This window comes from Marmota monax, unplaced genomic scaffold (genome assembly GCF_021218885.2).
Source record: "Marmota monax isolate L192 unplaced genomic scaffold, Marmota_monax_Labrador192_F-V1.1 WCK01_AAM20220418_F8-fsc00307, whole genome shotgun sequence".
NCBI classification, from domain to species: domain Eukaryota; kingdom Metazoa; phylum Chordata; class Mammalia; order Rodentia; family Sciuridae; genus Marmota; species Marmota monax.
Genome location: NW_026695211.1, coordinates 28,642 through 49,396, shown reverse-complemented (window position 1 = coordinate 49,396; position 20,755 = coordinate 28,642). Strand labels below are relative to the sequence as shown.

At 38.8% G+C, this 20,755-nt stretch overlaps 1 protein-coding gene across 2 annotated transcripts in view; it reads left to right on the top strand.

Moving 5' to 3' along the window:
- Positions 1–18,699, top strand: part of Smpx (small muscle protein X-linked) — a 56,112-nt gene extending 37,413 nt beyond the window's left edge. The window contains exon 5 of one of the 2 annotated variants that reach the window (XM_046430591.2): positions 18,287–18,699. The gene's annotated coding sequence lies outside the window, so the exon portion shown is untranslated. Of the gene's footprint in view, positions 1–5,739; positions 6,064–18,286 lie in introns of those variants that run through there. The other variant, XM_046430592.2, reaches the window with a different exon arrangement.
- Positions 18,700–20,755: the final 2,056 nt, after the last annotated feature.

Here is a 20,755-nt window from a genome sequence, read left to right as displayed (position 1 = left end):
GACATCAGCTTATTTGAGTTCATTTATAGAAAATGGGAGCAATCCCTTTTAACGAATACAATAAGATCACTACATAGTCTGCAACTATAGTTGCCAAGGAGTGGGATTAGCTACAACCCATTCCACAGGGCCAGAATTGACCAGATAATGGCTCTCCTTTTATCCAGGAAGACATTTGTTTTTCATTGACATAGAAAGATAGCCAAGATTAACTTACCCATCTCTATTTATAGATAAATTCCAAAGGAAATGTATTGTCTCAATTTTTATTTTTATTTGCTCTTTTCCTGCTGCCTAATTTTATTTCATTTTTTAATATTTTGTCATCCTGAGGGTCATTGACCCCAGGTCCTTGTACATGTTAAGTAGGTGCTCTACCACTGAGTTCCACCCCCAACCCTCACTGCCTAATTAAAAGAATCATACTTAAGTGTAATCTTTATACACATATAAACACAACACACACACACACACTATATATATATATATTTGCACCAGGATTTGGAAATCATGCTGAAATGCTACCATGTAATCCTCCCCTGCCAAAAAATACATGTCTGGGAAAACTTCATTTCAAGATGCCCCTAAATCATCACCCTACAGGTCAACTATTCTGAAAAGCTCCCTGTCATCAACAATAGCCAAAAAAAAAATGGTGTCCTGTACTCCCTGAAGAATCATATACAAATTTTGCTGCTTGTTATCTGTCAGGGGAGACAGCCTGGAAGTCATTATGACCCAAATACAATCCAATTATGGAATAATTATAGACATGCTTTCACAGCCAGAAGCGGGCCACCCTACCAACCCAATTGGTTTCAGAGCCCCTGGCTGCACTGGCTCCCAGTGCATAGGAAGAGGAGCTCATGGCCCAGATAAGACAAAACAGCTAATAATACTCCAGTACTACAGCACAGGTGGCAAATGCCACTGCATCAAGTTCTGGAACCTCCTCACCACCACTACCCCACTTCTAACCCTTCATACCCAAGTCTAGACATGGTTTCCTCTTCTGAGCAGTACTATTTCTCACTAGATAATCAAATTATAAAATAACAAGAGGTGGTAGTCAGGGCTTTTCTTCTATAGTTGGGGTCAACCTTCTATTGCTTGCTGCAATTCTGCAGCATTTACCATGGTGTGGACTTGGGCCATGGTACATGGAGGCTTGGATCACTGCTGACAACTTCACCAATCATGTAGAAGTTAAAAATGCCAAGAAATTTGAGTTAGGTTAAAAAAGGAAGCTATCTTTATTAAAAACCAAAACAGCTCTCTAAAATTTGGCAGGCACTTCCAACCTATGGAGATCATTACAGGTTTACATTCTAGCATCCAATCATGTAGTTGTTCCTCCAGGCTGGCACTGCATGGATGACCTGCCAATTTAAGAAGCTTTCTCCCTAACTTGAGATCTTGAGTAGAATAGGGACAGGGCAGCACCAAGGACAGCATCCTGTGGGCCTCTGTGAAGGAAACCTTTTAGATAGGTCTAGAGCAATGATTCTCAAAGTTTTGCATGCAGTAACATCAGCTGGAGGGATGACTTCGGCTTATATTGCTGGGTTAAACCCCAAAGGTTTGAGTCAGTTGTTCTGGGGTTGTCCCAGAATTTGCATTTGAAACAAGTTTCCAGGGCTGCAGCTATTGTTGGTTTGGGTATCATACTTTGAGAACCATTGACTTAGAGCCAAACATCAATCTAGATAGTTTAGATCTGGGCATTCAAAGATCCTATAACTATGCTATCACCCACTCCACAGTTTTTACCTAGTGTTTGAATGTACAGTGAGACACTTGGTCAGATTTCTTTGCTGAAATTCAGACACACTAAATATCAACAAGGCAATAATCACAAATACTTGTCATAGTCTTTCCAAGGGTCAGACATTTTCCAAAGCACTTTATCTTATGAGACTTAAATGGGTTTGTACATGTAGGAGCTCAAATTTACAGATGAGAAAATGGAGGCACAGAACAGTTACATGAATTTGCCCAAGATTGTACAGCTAGACAGTGGGGCAGACAATAGTCAAATCTAGGCAGATTTCTTAATCATTACCCCAGGCAGACTCTCCACATGGCAGACAGGATAGCTCCCATGGGGATGAAATGTGTTGTGCAAATTACAAGGGACAATCCTAATGTACAGGATAAAGAATTTTGTCAATGGCATTGACTTACCAACTAGTCACTTAACCTCACTGACAGTTATGTTTTAGATAAGTGGTATCCCTTGAAAGCTCATGTGTGAGACAATGTAGGAGTGTTTAGAAGTGAATTTCTCAGATTATGAGAACTATAACTTAATCAGTGAATTAAACCATTTGAAGGATTAATAATTTGAATAACTATAGGCAGGTGGGATGTGGATGGAGGAAGTAGGTCACTTGAGGCATGCCTTTGGGGTTTATATCTTGTTCCTAGTGAGCAAAATTCTTCCTGAAACCTGGCTGTCATGAGCTGAGCAGCCTTTTTCTGCCACACCCTTCCACCATGATGTTCTGCCTCATCTTGGACTCAGAGCTATGGAGTCAGTTGACCATGAACACCCAAAACCATGAGCCAATATAAAATTTTCCTTCCTTTAAATTGTTCTTGTCAGGCATTATGGTTACAGTGACAAAAAGAGCTAACTCAAACACTAATACAACATTAATTTCTATTAATTATATGCTAATACTGTTATAGTCCCAGGCCTGGCAAAATAGGGCCCATAGGTCCAATTTAGCCTATCATTGAGTTTTCCTTTTAACCTTTTTTTTTATTTTGAGATTATTTTAGATTTACATGCAGTTGTAAGAAATAATACAGAGAGATTCCTATATGTAATGAATGGGAAGAAAGAGCAGAAATCATTTTTTCCAATCTTTATGAAAATATTTCTAAGGAAGGCCTTGTCAAGTTTCAAATATATGCTGAGACAAAAAGCTGGGTTTGATAATCTTCATTCCAGCATGCTTTTATGGATGTACAGGTAGTGGAAGTAAAACACAAAAGATATTCTAAATTTGTATACTTTTCAAGTCCAAGAGCAGACAGGACCAAAGGATCACGGCTAGGCAGTTTTATAGCTTTTCTCAAATATTATGACACAAGAAGTAGCCAGTTTCTAAACAATTGGTTTGTCCAGTCTTGAGCTTTAGGGTGAGAATTGCTCATTTTTATTCTAATTATTTTAGTCCTAGAGTTAGGCAGCAGCAAAATGCTGAATGCAATTAGATACATTGTCTTTGACAGTGACTATTCTAGAGAGTCATGTGGACTTACCTGGGTGCCACCTCTGACCAATGAATTCTTTGAAAGAAGAACAGAAAGAACTAGGCATGAGAATGTTTCACAAAATTTCTAGGTAATTCTGATGTGCAGGTTGGGCTGAGAAGGGCTGAGTTAGAGGGTGTTTCTCACATCTTCCCTTAACAAGCCACAGTGAAATCTTTCTTGCTTATGAAAGTGTTTTTTTTTTTTTTTTGGTTGAATGTCTTTCTTTGGGATGAAAGTCTCCAAATGTAGAAAACAGCCAAGCATTCCTAAAAAGCCACGCAGTGTAAATGTGCACATATATGTAGGGTAACTCATTGGTGCTACAGCCTCTGTTTAGGATAGAGCACAGGAAAGAGATACTGGATTATGCAGACTGCCATGTGAATCCAAGGAGTAGCCAAATTGGTCTTAAAGGGGACTAAAGACATGCCAGTTCCCACGAGTATTCTGTGCTTTCTCAGTGTTGTGATGCGTGTCTATCCATCAGTATATGATGAGTCACATTCTCACAGGTTAGGTGACCATCAATGCCATTATAGCTGAATACAAAGATCCTCTCTATTTCCCTGCTTCCCAGATTATATCCATTACTCTGAAGAATCTTTTGGGTTTAACTATGAACTCAGTAACTTTTAACCTCTATCCTAATTCATTTCCCTCTAAAACCTGCCAAGGCTGCTCTTCCCTCAAGATAATCTCAAGTCATATCCTTTGGAGTGATTTATTAAAGGGAATACTAAGTAAGCCCCTATTTCACTAGAGTTTCTTTTAACAAGTTCAGTCTCTGAGTGTGTAAACATAAGTTGGTTGTGCTTTAGTGTAATGTGCTCAGAACAAATTGCTGGGTACTGAGCTGTTGCACTATAAGCTTTGGTTCAAGGTCAGCCACAAAGCTGCTTTGTGACCTGCTCCCACAAAGCTGAACCAATCGGTTCTCAGGTTGCTACTTCTCTAGATTCTGGCTACTCACTTTTTCTGTCCATTTTAGAAATGCCCAATGCATTTGCAAGGTATTTACCTTGCAGCTTGGATTCAGTTTTTGACCTGTCAAATGAAATACCAACTTTTCATGATTCCTATCGATCACATCTATTCATTGGCATAAACATGTAAGGAATGGACTTAGCCTAAGGCAGCTCTAGTTATCTATTGCGGTATGACAAATTACTCCAAACTTAACAACTTGAACAATAAATATTATCTCACAGTCTCTGTGGGTCAAGAATTCATGGCTTAGGTATGTTATAGCCTAGGGTCTCCCATGAAGTGGCAGTCAAGATATCAGTTGGGACTGCAGTCATTTAAAGCCTTGATTAAGATTGGATAGCCGGGGCTGGGGATGTGGCTCAAGCGGTAGCGTGCTCGCCTGGCATGCGTGCGGCCCGGGTTCGATCCTCAGCACCACATACAAAGATGTTGTGTCCGCCGAGAACTAAAAAAAAAAAAATATTAAAAAAAATTCTCTCTCTCTCAAAAAAAAAAAAAAGAAAGATTGGATAGCCCACTCTCATTGCTAGCTACCTGGTGATGACTGTAATTAGGAGGCCTCAGTGCCTTCCCATAAGGACTTGTCCATTGGTCTGCTTGAGTGTTCTCACAACATGGCAGCTGGCTTCTCAAAGAGTGAGTGATCCAAGAGAATGCAATGCAAGCAAGCAAAGTATTTTATGATCTAGCCTTGGAAGACATACTGTGTCATTTTTGTAATGTTCTATTGATTATACAAGTTGGTCCTATTAACATCTTGGGGGCTACCTCTCTGATTTTTTTAACAGATGAGAAACTTGAGGTCCAGAGATGTAAGGTTTGCTTGAAGTCACATAACCATAACACTTCAGTATTTGTTTTTCTTTCACCTTTACAGATCCTCACCAACCACAACTTCGTATATGTACTTAAAATATCAAATGCTGTTTATCTTGAGGAGATTAGAAAGATTATTTCCAAACAAAGTCAGTTTCCTTGATGCTATTCTCTCACAAACCAGATGACAAACAAGCAAAGTGCATACTCTGATCACTTGGAAAAGTGTTTCCTTTGCTTATTTGAGTTATTAGGGAGGAGATGTTTCAGGGGGGAAGCAGATATAGAAGTAAACCAAAAAGCCAGCATTTGAGGGACACGTTTTAACTTTTGTTTCCTCTCTTTCTTTAGCTTATTTCCATATGCAGTGGGTTCCCCACTCTCTTAATTTCTGAGGACAAAAAACTTGAACAACATGAAAAAAGCAGAGGGTATCACCCAAATCAAACCAATGGAAGGGAAGACTCTCCTTAGGGGTTGGAATTTCATTAGTCCTAAATGAAAGAGAATTATTCAGCCCCAGGAACTCCCTAGAAGAAGCAACTTTGTTTTGGAAAAACTTGTTTCTACACACACACACACACACACAAACACCCATGCCTACAAAAACACAGTTTTTCAAGCATGAAACTTAAAAACTGTGATAAATATTATCAGTGCTTTCCTTTTCAGGTCCTCTTTGAAACAGCTATCTCCTAAGAAAGGACACAGCAAGAAAGAAACCTCTTGTATATTCTCTATCCTTTTTCAATCTCTTCAAAACCGACAAGGCCTGTCATCTCTGATCAACTTAACTAGTCAGGAGACACAACAACTTTTTCCCTGCCTGACCTATTTTGTATAATGGGGCCGATTCCTTTGCCCTCTGACAAGCTACCTTCTCTCCTGACTTCCATATATAGTAGGGCTTTATTAATGGTTAAATTGTTAGGAATGGATCTGTCTCCCTCACAAGGCTTATTTCTCCTGTTCAATAAATTAAGCCATGGGATCCAAGAGACTGTTCATTTCTACTTTATTTAAGGTCAAATTCTTCCCAGCCCACAAAATACTTTGAAGTGACAGGAAAGAGCTCAGTCTGAGTTCCCACTGCATGCCATAACAGTCTGGTCACTTGCCAATTATCTTGTATTTACTGCTCCAAGTAATACTTCTGAGGCCTGTGGAAATTTTCCTCAGCTCTCCATGGAAATTTGAGATCGGGAACTGAAACTCTTCGTTGAGGAGCACTAGGGGTTTTACCAATAGATAAGGGCCTCCTTTCTCAATTCTCAAGCAAGAGCCTTTGGACAAGTGCTGAATTTCTCATGTTTGATGACCTTAAATGAAGTTTGGCAAACTCTAATTATTCACAATGCTTATTGCTGTCACACAGGTGATCTCACTGAGGTCCTACAAGTGCCAAAGTTACCTGTGAATTTCACCCCTCAAAGCTTTTCCTCGCTTGCTTTTTAAATCCACTCCCCAACAAAACCCCCACAGAAGTGATAATATCACTGCACTGCTGCACATTCTTCAGTGGTTCCCCATTACCCTTAGGGTGTGCAGTAAATGATACAGACCAACCAGGAGTTTTTCATCCTGCATTTTTTTTCTACCCAGGACTTAGCTTGCTCCAATCCTAGTGAACTTCTCTCAGTTCATGGAGGTGCTACGTTGACTCTAGGCATTTGCACCTGCTCAGTCAGTGTTTTAGTCAGCCTTTTAACTGCTGTGACCAAAATACCCAATTTAAGAGAAGGAAAAGTTTGCTTGGGGGCTCACCATTTCAGAGGCCTCAGTCCATGGCTGACTCCATTCTTCAGGGCCTGCGATGAGGCAGAAGGTCATGGCAGAAGAGTGTGGCCAAGGAAATCAGCCGAGAACAGGGCACCAGGAAGCAGAAAGAGGGCTCTGCCCATCAAGGACAAATTATAAACCAGAAAGGTACATCCCCACAGGCAGGGACCCACCTCCTCCAGTCACACCCTACTTCCTGTAATTATCACCCAGCAAATCCCTATCAGGGGATTAACAAACTGATTGGGTTAAGGCTCTCATACCCCAATCATTTCATCTCTAAAATTTCTTGCATTGCCCACACATGAGCTTTGGGGGACACCTCATATCTCAACCATAATACTCAGAAAATTCTTTTCCAATCTTTCTCACCTCCATTACCAATTATCTGGCTAACTCTTACCCATGAGTCAGGTCTCATCACAGTTTTACACTGAGCCCTAAGCCTTTCTTTTCCCCAGTTTAAATAAATGCAGTTTCTGAAAAGCCTTTGCATGGCCCCTTAAGCTGGATAAGGTATTCATAGTTTTCTGTGTTTGTCCCATCATGGCAGCACCTATCACAATGGAGGAGTGAATTGCCATCACTTATGTTGTTGTCAGACTTTCCTTCTAGATGTTAAGTTCCATGAAGAAGAGTAACCTGTTTGACTTGTCTACCATATATGTATAGTGTCTAATACGTTTCCTGGCCTACAGTGCAACCCAATTAGACAGGAATTCTGTTTTCCACCTTTAGGACCATTTAGTACATGTAAGTATAGAGCCAAAAAGAAATGTAAATTTATTTCCAAAAATGACCTCAAAAACAGATGCAAATATTTAAGAAAGAGTTACATGGTAAAACTACCTAAAATTTTCTCATAATCAGCCCAAGTTTCCTTTATCATAGAGAATTTTTTTTTACCTCAACTCAAATCTCACTTCTTTCTTTCTGAGAATCACAATTTTACACTGAGCCCTAAGCCTTTCTTTTCCCCTGTAATGTAGACTCAATTCATTTCTTTCAATTTTCCTCTACCCATTTAGATCTCCCTCCACTATAAGCACCATGAAGAGCTTGAAGCTAAGATGACATAGACTGAAAATCTTACTTGGAAGACAGAGGAGGAGGAAGGAATGTGTTGACTTATAAGCTTTTTGTGGGCCTTTGTCTCAGAATAATAGCAAAAGTGCACAATGATAATGTAGGAGGCACTCTGCTAAATGTATGAATATGTCATCCTTATAACCATCCTATGAGCTTGACACTATTATTTTCATATCCATCAGAAAAACAGTGGGGTTTATGTGGTTAAATAACTTGCACATGGTGCAAGGTGGCACGGGTAGAAAGCAGGAGAGCTGACATGTGAAGGCAGCTTCTGCTGTGGAAACATCTCCACAGTGAGCATGCAGGAAAACCCTAGCTGAATGTAGAGTCTGGATCCTACCTGGGAAATAGCTCAGAGACCGGCAAGGCAAAGCTGTTGAAGCTGTTTCTGGATGAGTTGATTGTGAGCACATGTCAAAGCTTTATTTTAGAGTTGTTTCAAGTGGCTTCAAAAATCCAGTTCAAAAAATGTGGAATTCGGCTGGGGTTGTGGCTCAGTGATAGAGTGCTTGCTTAACATGTGTGAGGTACCAGATTCAATCTTTGGCACTACATAAAAAATAAATAAGAGAAATTTTTTAAAATGTGGAATAGGAAATAATGTGGTCAGATAACATTGTGAAACCAGGTACAAGTGATCATTAAACTGTTACAAGGCAAATCTAGTGAGGCAGGTAAATCTAATATCCCTGAAGGATCTCTTAATCTCATTAAAGTTGATCAGAAAATCATGTTTCATCAGCAGTGTTTCCCAGAAGGAACCACTTATTTCACCAGAACACAAAGCTCTTTACTAGCTCAGGTTTGTGAGCATTTTCTTTCACAGGAAACAGCTCTCTCTGGACCAGTGTTTCTTCACATCAGTATTTTGACATTTGGACCAGATAACTTTTTGTTGTGGGTGCTGTTCTGTGCATTGTTGGATGGCCCACCCTCCTCCTGTTGGCTGTAATAACCAAAAATGCCTAAACATATTAACAAATGTACAGTGGGGGGTGGGCAAGCCCCTCCCTATTGAGAACCACCACTTTCAACCCTTAATTCTCCAAACATGGTCCATGAATCAATAGTGCTCCCTGGGAGGCTGGGCATGCACAGTCTCAGGCCTCACTCCACATGTTTTGAGTCAGAATCTGCATTTTAACAGGATCCCCAGGTCACATGGACATTGAAGTCTGAGAATCCCTTCTAGACCAGTGGTTCTCAACCTTGATTACACATCAGAGCACCTGGGAAACTTTAAAAAATATTGATTGCACCTCCAGAGTCTAGTATAACTGGTCTGGGGCAGCCTGGACTTTAGGATTGAAAACAACAACAAATAGCACTGCCCAGGTGATTCTAATGTGCAGCCAACTTTGAACTCCTGTTCTGGGTTTTCAAAAAGAAGAAAATTCTCCACAACATTGGGAGTGATTTATATAAAAAAGGCTACAAACAAGACCTCAAATATCCAATGCTTCTTTCCTTTCCATAAATATCCTTTCATGACTTCTTAACTCTCTTAGGATTATAACATTAAAGTCCTTTGGTGATATCTTCAAAAGATAGAATTTGGCTATAACTAACTTTAAAAATAATGGTTGAATGATTGGGGGTGGGATGAAAGCATTAAGCTTCCATGATAAGCTTTTAAATAAGAGCCATTGAAATAATCCCTCCAAACGCTGATCATTTTTTAAAAGTCTATACTTGGAAAAAATACATTAAATAGCAAACCCTATCAAGAAAATTGTTTTGCATGAAATGTATAATTATATAAAGAGCCCATGCAAATTGGGAAGCAAAACACTAACACCTTAATAAATAAATAGTTAAAGAAAATGAACACACAATTCACAAAAGTGGATGTAATTAGCAGAGAAGCATGAGAAAATGTGCAGCCTCATTAGAAATCAAAGGGATGCTCAAGAAAACAAAGTTAACAATTTTCCTCTTAGAAAATTCCAAAGATGAATGGGAAAATGATCATGAGACAGACATACTCATTCTCTCCATGGGTATTGAGAGTCTCCCGCATAGCAGGGACTATAGTAGCATAGGTGATGAGGATGGGGGGGTTAATAAATGAAGAAAGTCTCACACCTTGTGGATTTTTATCTCTTCCAACCTAGGTATGCCTTGATGGAAGTACTTCCAAAAGACAATGTTCATGCAGAAAAAATTGTTTATTTAAGATTTAAAAACTGATTGAAAACCCACATGTTCAATAATAGGATTTCAATCAAGCAAATTCTGTTGCAGTCTCCTGATGAAATACTACAGACACTGTGGCATAATAATGAGACATAAAAAATGCAAACACTATAACTGGGAAAATGTAGTGGTGGAGTAAATTTTGAAAATAAAATGTGGCTTTATTCTTACTCTTAATACACACAATATACATTTATATATCTAAAGCTCTAAGGAGCCCTAAAATTAAGAAATTGGATTATCTTTCCTTAACTAAGTATGTTTTAAAAAATGTTTTATATTGACACATTATAGTTATATATAATACTGGGGTTCATTTTGACATAATTATGAATGAATGGAATATAATTTGCTCCACTTTGTCCCCAATACTTCCTTTTCTCCTCCTTCTTTCCCTCCCCTGTTCCCCTACCTCTACTCTACTGGTCCATCTTCTATTTATTTATTGTTTATTTAATTGGTGCTATATATACACACACACTCACCATGGTATATTCATATATATACATAGTAAAATTTGGTCAATTCTAATTTAACTGACCACAGAGGATTTTTTTCTCCCTCCCTTTCAAAAGTGAAACTTCTTTTATCACCTGTTGGAATTAGTATTTCTCAAACAAATTAACAAAACTTTGGGGATATGCTGGCATGTATGATATTCATAGTTATGTAAAGATAAAAGCCATACATGGTTATATATAGATCCTCCTTTTTATGATGGGGTTGTGTCCATTATAAGTTGAAAATACCAAAGTTGAAAATGCATTTACTACACCTAGCCCACCACACATCATAGCCTGGCTAATTGGGAGTTCTTGATTTTTCCACTGCCCAGCATGGTGGTAGAGGAACATATCATGTCTTGATAGCCCAGGAAAAAATCAAGATTCATCATTCAAGGTACATTTTCTACTTAATGTGATTGCTTTTTCATCATCAAATCAAAGAACACAAATTGAATCAGATGACTTTTTCCCCCTGTCTGGGCTTGATGAGGAAATGCCATATTCACTCTTTCTTTTCCCATAATAATGGTTTACCCTGTTTACCTCTACTAACTCCTAACATACTCCTAAGGCAACACCTTTAAAAATCATAAGTTGAACCATTGTAAGTTGGGGACAAGCTGTAAATAGTAAAAAGAATCTCAACAAAAGGCTGGTGCTGTAGCTCCATAGTAAAGCACATGTTTAGTATATAAGAGGTCCTGAGTTGAGTCTGTATCAAAACCACAATAATAACAACAACAACAACAACAAAAACCCAATCAAACAAAAACCCCCAACACTTCATGCTGTTCATGTCAGATTTCAGCATTTTACTCTAGGAAAAAATATATATATATACACACACACACACAGATATATTTGTGTGTATATATATCCTCTCTCTTCTCTCTCTCTCTCTCTCTCTCTCTCTCTCTCTCTCTCTCTCTCTATATATATATATATATATATATATATATATATATATATATATATATATATATATGCTTGTTTTTGGTTCCAGGGATAGAACCTAGGGGTGTTTAACCACTGAGCCACATTCCCAACTCTTTTTATATTTTATTTTGAGACAGGGTCTTGCTAAGTTGCTTAGGGCCTCACTATCTAGAAAATATTTTTAAAATGCCTCTAAGAAGACAAGAAACATTTTTGATTAAATTTTGGTGTTCATTAGGACAGAACAAGTACACATATTTAAATCAAAATTTTGATACACTACCAATATATTTCTTTTTATCAGTTATTGCCACTGGTGTCTCTAATATACTGTCAGTATTTTACAGAAATTTTGAAAAATAATTTAGTGTAAGGGAAAGAGCTCCAGACCAGCTTTTCTTCCTGAATTAGCCATTAACTGGCTGTATGATCTTGGACAAGAGACTCAAACCATCTGGATTCAAATTTCTTAATTTCTAAAATGAGAAGCAATAAAAACCCTCTAATTTCATTCATATTTGAAAATAAGTTTAACTATTTTGAAAGATAAAACTTTATGGTTATATCTTTGCTTGATGGTACATCAAAGGCTGTACTTTTTTTAATACTGAGAATTTGAACCACTCATCATGATCATTGTTATTATAAAAACAGAGTCAATCTGTATGACCATGTGGTTTCCAGGAGTATGTTTCTGGAAGACAGCAGAGAGGCCTATATTTGTTTTCAGGTGTTCTGTTAACTATGTCAAGAAATTGGTTTTCTATTTGGTTGTTCCAGAACACATGGCTACCACAGATCATTGCTAGACAATTGTAGGAGGATTCTGGGTATTTCCCATGTAATCACCATTGTATCTAGGATTCAAATGCTAAGGTATACACAACATAGAAGAATGTTCCTGTATTTGGGAAGTCAGAAGCTTTTGGTCAAGATAGTCATTTCTTCAACTTATCACTTCTTCTACCTCTCGATATTGTTGACCTCTGCTTTGCCAGGGAAATCTCGAGTCAGTATTTCCACAATGAAGTCAGTGGCCCCTTTGAAAACAGGGAGGAATATGTTCTGATGGATGGAGAGAAATTTTCCACAAACTCTCTAGCTACCTGTGGTAACTTAGATGATGCCCCTTTCTTCATCAAGATCTCACCGACCAAATTAAGTTTGTGTCTCAGCTTCCTGTGGCCCCTAACTCTGACAATGTATCATGCTATCAATAGAATAAAATTTAAAAGCTCCTTTTGAATTTACTTTAATGAGATTTGACCTGGATATGTAATTTGCCTTTTCCTTGATGTCACTCAAATTCTCCATGTCTTACACAAAATGCTACTTTACTCTGGATTTCAGGTGAAGAATTTTGCCAGAACAAATGTCTTGTTCTTCACACCTCTCTCATCTTCTCTGTTTTTAAATAGTCACTGGTAGAAACAATTCAGTTATCAGTGTTGCCACCAAAGGCTTCATGATATGCCAGAGTCAATTTTGATGCATGTTTCATAGTTTAGGAAAAAATTTTCTAATTTTTCAGAATTTTGTTTCATTGATCTTATGAGTGGCTGTTTTGGATAAAAGAAAGAATTCTGGGTTTGGAGTTGAGCGTAACTCCAAACTGTACATGTCTTGTCTCTATGACCGTGTGTGTGTGTGGTGTTCCCTAACACTTTCCTCATGGTGGTAGTTGTAATGATCACATAGGACAATGTGTGTGAATGTGCTTTGTAACCTCTAGAGGGCTCCACAAATGCCAGGCTCTTGTCTTTATTTCTGATGCCCTCTATCGAACTTCAAAGTGTTCACTGGTTTTCTCTGGGCATGTGGTGGGCCACTGCAAATGAAAACAGAGTGTGAAACACTGCCCGAATCCCAACTACTTTTGAGTGTCACTGTGTTTATGGCTTTATGATTTAGCACCACATAGGAGCAAGTAATTGTTGCACTGCCCCCTGAGTGTCTGGTTAAAAGACCAAATACAGTGTCTGGTTAAAAGACCAAAGTGTTGAGAAGACTCCATTTCCCACATGATATATGTAGGGCCACAGTGACTATGAGTAACACAGCTATAAATGGGTCATGGCAAGGCGTAAACATCACATGCTCCTCAGGCTGGATGTGGTGTGACACAAGGGGGAAATTTAGCCTATCTTAGCACCAGCCAAAGTGTCCCTTGCCCAGAAGTAAACTAGAGGTTGGGCTTCCACTTAAAAAAAAAATCTGAGTGCAAAAGTTGTGGGGTAACTGGCGAGTGACTTTTCAGCAGGGTGCCTCACTTTCCCCATCCTTCTTACAAATGCCCCCATACAGAAGGACAGGGCACAGGAGAATAGCTGACAGCTGTTGTCTAGGCAGCAAAGCAGTGTGGCCCTGGAGACTGCCCAACACACTTGCATTCCAACGCCCCAACAAACAAGTGTGCTTTACAGCATGGGCAATTTTAGCTCTGGATCCCTTCCCATTGATTTCCATTTCTAAATTTGAGCCCTGACGCAGAGCAGGGAGCTCAGGTCTCTGGATTCCTGAATTTCTGTCTTCTGATATCTTCCAGGCATTGCTAGCATATGCCAACTCCCATGAGGCCAGGGTTGGAGATTCTGGTCCTCTGTGGCTTTGTACTCCAGGTAGGATTATATAAGTCCTTATCCATAAGCAGAGTCCAGTGTTCAAGCTGGGACATCTCAAATTCTACTGATACCCAGGAGAGGAAAAGGGATCTGGAGGCACAGTGTGATCTACAGGACAACTGCAATGTTTTCTCTCTTTCATCCACTGCCTCCTGTTTGGCTTCTTCTAGGAAGAAGAATCAGGTTCACTTTTTAGATCAAATGAGGTAACTGTATAAATCCATGGTGGAGTGTCCAGAACATAGTAGGTGTTTGAGACTGGTATAGTCACCATCAGCTCTTTTTCCACCCCCATATGAAGCCACAGGTTGACAACACTGCCAGAGTTCCCATCTTTAATCAGAGTTTGAGAGGTGTCCTTGGCCTTGGGCACTTTGGGTAAAGGGAAAGAGCCCAGATCCCCTACAGCTAATGTTGCATAAGTAATATTTCTCAGTATAGTCACAATTTTATCTACCTTAGTTCAGAGTACATATCAATCCTGCCATATAAATGGCACTGATCTCTGGGTTGCAGATAGTGCTTCCCAGTCTGAATATTTCTTGGAGAGAAATCACACCTCACAGAACATGCTTTAGTGACAATTTGCTATGGATCATCACCCCTTTTATGCTGGTCAGAGAAGCCTACGGAATGTCTCGGCTTCAAGGGCAGCTTGTCATGGGCCTCTTACTTAGCCAGGGAGACTGGGCCATATGTCACCCAGCACAGTGACCACAGCAGTAAAGTGAATAGAGCATACCCTGGCCATGATGGGACTGTGGCTAGGGTCTAGAGCAAAATTGACAGCACAGTGGAGACCTAGCCCATTAATCAGCACTCCTGGTTTACTGCATCTATGAACCTCTTGCTCATTCCTGCTGCATCACATTGAAGAATGTGGGTTTGGCTGTAACTACAATTTCAGCCTTTTTTTCTTTTCTCATTTATCCAGTGGCCCAAGTCATCAGTTCCCTGGTCTCTGCTATATGGCAGGTACCATGATAGGCAATGGAATGTAAAAGTGAATAGGACATGTTTAGACCCTACACAGGGTCACAGCCTAGTGGCAGGAGAGCTATAACAGAAAAAAATGTTAGGAGTGAGATGTGCATATAAGCAAATGATTACAATTCAGTATGTTACATGGAGAGTCATGAGGAGGCAGGATTTTAGTCCAAAGTTATAAGCAAAGAGGGGGAGGCCTGATGGCTCTTGTGTTAAAGAAGCATTAAGTAAGTGGTCCAGTGAACTCAGAGTACAGATGAATGAGAGAGAATGGTCAGAGATGGGGCTGGCATGGTGCACCAGGATGAGGCTTTGAAATTGCTGGTTAATGATACATATCTCCTGTGGAGACCCTGGACTGTGGAGATGGTGGTATTTTACTTTCTCTTGGTGACTAACATGCACAAAAAATTGATAATTAAAAACTAAACAATCTAAATATCTATTAACAGATGAATAGATAAAGAAAATGTGATGTAAATGTACAATGGAATACTATACAGCTTTCAAAAAGAATTAAATTTTGTACTGTGTGACAATATAGATGAACCTGGAGGACATTAGGCAGAGTCACAAAAGGACAAACACTGTATGATTCCACTTACATGAGGTAGCTAAAATAGTCAAACTCATAGAATCAAAGAGTGGAATGGTGGTTGCCAGGGGCAGAATGGAAGAGGAAAAAGGAAGTTATAAATCAAGAGGTATAAAGTTTCAGTCAAACAAGACGAATAAACTCTAGAGTTCTGCTGTATAACACTGAACCTAAACTCAACAATGCTTTATTGTATACCTAAAAATCTGTTAGGAGTGTATATCTCATGTTGTGTTCTTACCACAATAAAATAAAAGATAAGCAAATAAAATAAAATGTTAGAGAAATACAAGGGACTGTGTCAACTGCTATTGAGAGCATTTTCAGTTTTACAACTATTAATATCCCTCTAACTTTCCCTATGGTTCCCAAACCATCCAAACCTTCCATGTCAGTAGAGTAAAAAGAGTCTCAGAGTCAGGACAACTGAATTAAAATTCCAGTTTTTCCATTTGTCAGCTATGACATTTTGAGTTAGTCACTTAGCTTTTGGAACCTTTATGTATTTCATCTTACCAATGGATACACCACATCCTGCATCATAGCAATGCTACAAATGTTCAATGACACAAGGGGCTTTGTGATCTATAAAGAAATACACAGGAAAGCAAAGCTTTCTAACAGATCTCTGCAATAGACTTCTCCTCAGAACTCACTGGCCAGACCTGGGACCCATGGCTCCCACTAGCTGTAAGAGAGACTAAAAAAATAAGAGTATTTGGCTCACCAGCCTTTGAAGTAGAGAAAACTGGGCTTTGTGGAGAGTATGAAGCCATAGTTTTTACCTTAGCAGGGAGAGGACCCTTGTTGGCAGAGTTTTTATTCCTTCCAGCTATTGGTAATGAAAAAGTTTGAGTATTCTACTTAGAAAATACTTATCCCATTTATATAAGTAAAACACACAAAGAAGATACCAAAGATTAACAGAAAACAGATGTATCAGTGATGTTCAAGAATCCCTGCATTACAAGAAGTTTACAAAAAAATGGGACATGTCAATTAACTATTGCTGCATGACAAACTACCCCAAATCCAATGCTTAAAAACCATTTTTTAAAAATAATTTTTCAGAGGTTGGGGTTGTGGCTCAGTGGTAGGGTGCTTGCCTTGAACGTGTGCAGCCCTGGGTTCGATCCTCAGCACCACATAAAAATAAATAAAATGAAGGCATTGTGTCCAATTACAACTAAAAAATAAATATTTAAAAATATGTATATTTTTTATTTTTTTAGTTGTAGTTGGACACGATACCTTTATTTATTTATTTATTTTATGTGGTGCTGAGGATCGAACCCAGGGCCTCCCACGTGCTAGATGAGTGCTCTACCACTGAGCCACAACCCTAGTCCCTTAAAAACCATTTTTTAAAAATTCTAGCTAATTTGTTTGGGCTCAGCTAATCTTGGCCAGAAATATTAATGAGTCTTCAGGTCAGCTGGGGGCTCTCTATTACATGAGGCTTTACAACTAGGGTTGCTCTGATCTACTTGTTTCTCATCCTTCTCTTGGGATCAGAGGCTAGCCTGGGCATACCCTTGTTACAACAATGGCAGAAGTACAAGAGACCAAGCAAAAGCATGTGAAATTTCTTGACGTGTAGGCTTAGAACATCATCACTTCTGCCTCATTTTGTTGACCAAAGTAAGTCACATGGCCAAACTCAAGCATGAAAAATTATATCCCACCCACAATGGTAGGAAACTACATAGCAGGAATGGATATAGAGAGGGGTGACAGAATGGAGCCATGAATGCAAATCTATCTCAGGCACCAAAGGTCTTGGAATTCATCGTCATAAGATTAGTATTACACTCTAAATCTTCACAAGGAAGCCATTCTAATTTAGTTTGCAATTATTTAAATCACTGGAGCTGAAGTTGGTGGTCACACCTTCTACCCATAGTTCGTTTTACATTCATGGAATTGAGATGAAATTTCCAAGTGAAAATGGGGTCTTGTGTCCCATTTGGCTTGTACCAATCAGATTGATTTATAACCTGTCCCTAAAAGTATCTCATGGAAACTCATGACAAACATAGAGGACATTCTGTTAAGTTAGCTAAGCCAGAAACAGAAAGACAAATACTGTATGATCTCTCTTACGTGTGAAATCTGAAGAAGTTGAACTCCCAGAAGTAGAGAGTAGAATGGTAGTTGCAGGGGACTGCGTGAATGGGGAGATGTTGATTAGAAGGTACAAAATTTCAGATATAGGAAGACTATATTCTGGAGATCTAGTGTATATATAGTATGGTGACAATGATAATGGTAATAATAATGTCTTGTATACTTGAAAATTGCTGAGAATAGGTCTTAAATGTTCTTATAAGAAGTTAGAATGTAAAGTGATGAATATGCTAATTATCTTGGTTTAATCATTTCACAATGCATGCATATATCAAAGTATCATGCTGTACACCATAAATATATATATACGATTTTTATTTGTTTGCCATGCCTTAAAATAAACCTGGGGAGAGAAAACTAGTGTTTTTTTTCTTTTGCAGGCTTGATGTGAAGAATTAAAAATGAAGAGAGTGGATTCAAATGAATATAGCTCAATAAAAATTTTTCTATATTTGTATGAAGATTATGAACCTCCTGAATGCCTGAGACTCTAGCAGAAATGGCCTGTTTGTACATTTATATCTCTTCCTTCTAGTTGGCTGCATTTCACTTTAATTTATCTTCATTTGTGGCAACTTGCAGAGGAAATCAGCCCATAAATTCGCCACCTGAAGGGTGTGGTTTTGAGGAGGGATATGATTTTATGGAGCAGGATATGGCAATGTGTGTAACAGCGATTTTGATGGAAAGATCTCTAAGCTACTTCCCACAGTCTCTTGGTCAATATTTGGAATGCATTTTAGTTCTTCACCTTTTAAATTATGTCAATAAACTTTTTATGAGTTCAAATAAATATCGGAGTAAATGTAAAATCTGAATCTAGACTAAATTAATTTTCATATCTTCATACAGCCACATATTCACTAACATGGAGAGAAGTAAGATGTAAAAATGAGCCAAATCCTCTATTGCCTAAGTGTGGGCTTCTTATTCTGAATTATTAGCTACTACGAATAACACTATGGCTGGGTGATCATTGCACACAAAATTAAATATTGCCTGAGGGATTGGATATCACTGATGTTCCTTCTCCAAAGATGACATTTGTGGAGAGTGTATTTGACTTCCATAGAGGCTCAGAAACTCCCTTCACCCAAATGGAATAGAGTTTATTGTAAGGCACAATAAAGTTGAGAGATCAGAACAAAAGAGAGGGGCAGATCATATGCTAGTTGTGCAAAGGAACATGAAACATGCCACCTGCAGCTCAGATGAAGAGTCTCTGTGTAAATTTAATCAATGTCCAACACTATCACAGAATAAAAAGAATCACACAAGCAACTTCACAGTGCAAGGACACGAGTGACCAGATGATCAAAGGCCATGGTGTTCGAAACACAAAGGGTGTCACCTACCTGGTATGCACAGACCTCAACACCACTTCTGGGGCTAAACAACTTTATCCTTGCCTCAGAGCCAGCTGTTGTAAAAAATTTGATGTACTTCTAAAAAGCCCAAGTGGAAATGAATCTGCTTTTCTGTTTTGCAGAGAGTGGTTTCCAAAAGCAAGACTATTGCCCACACCTGTGACTGGCTGGAGACTCTCTGATGCCTGATGGGTTTACATTTTCCTGAGGGGTTGCCTATCTGGTTTTAGGTCCTAGGTATCTTGCTGGACTGTGGTTTATCTTGGTGATCTACATCTAATATATGCCTATGGGGTGGGGAAGCTCAATCAGAACTGCCAGCCTATCATTTGTCAGTAGAGCAGGTGAACAAGTTCTAAATAATATGGTGCTGGGTTGCCTCAGGCTGTCTCTTTCCTTCCTAATTGTCATGGTTGGGTAGGGTTACAGCATTTACCTCAGTCTTCACTTTGTTTAAATATAAATTATCCACACTCAGTTTCAAAATTAAGTTCTGGTTCAGTGTTATGAAAACTGTCTTCATAATTTAATAAGTCTCCCAAGACACATTTGCAGCATAATGCAGACCGAAGCCATGAGATGAATTCAATAGATTTTTTGAGAGCTTTAAATGTAATGTGTATTTTATTTTGTTAATGTTCAAAATCACTATGTGTAGGATTTAGGAGTTCCATATTCTATCATTCATTGCTGAGTACCTATAGTATAATATAGGAAAATTTAGAGCTTTGGCTTTCTATAAAGCTATAATTTAAAAAAAAATCAGGGCTGGGGCTATGGCTCAGTGGTAGAGTGCTCGCCTAGCATATGTGAGGCACTGCATTTGATTCTCAGCACCGCACACAAACAAACAACAACAACAAAAAAAGGTCCATTGACAATTAAATATGTAAAAAAACTAAAGTTTAAAAAAAATCACACATTTTATGGTAAGTAGCATACCATAAATCATGGGCTAGGGATATGACTCCATGGCACAGTGCTTTCCTAGGGCTTGGGTCCCATCACCAGCACCACAAAACAAAAACAAGAATACCCATGCATCAGCCAGGTATGGTGGTACACTTGTAGTCCTAGGTTATCAGGAGGCTGAAGCAGGAGGATCACTGGAGCCCAGGAGTTCAAGGCCAGCCTGGGCAACATATTGAGACCTTGTCTCAGGGAGAAGAAAGCCATACATGACTCAGAAACACACTTATCTTATGGGTTTGTAAGCAACCAGTTATTATGCAACTTTTGTATGGGGAGAAACAAGTTCAAGTAGTTGAAGAGTCATCAGGAAAGAAAAAAAATCCTAGAAACAACACCTATTTGAATAAGAAAAGCATAAGCTACCATATCCAGTTTTTAGAGTGCATGCTGTAAATGATGATTAGCATTTTATTGTGTACTCAAAGATACAACATCCACTCTGCCCACATTTGATAGATATGTCAGGCTCTATATTAAGTTCTGGGGAACACAGAGCAAATTCACCCAGAA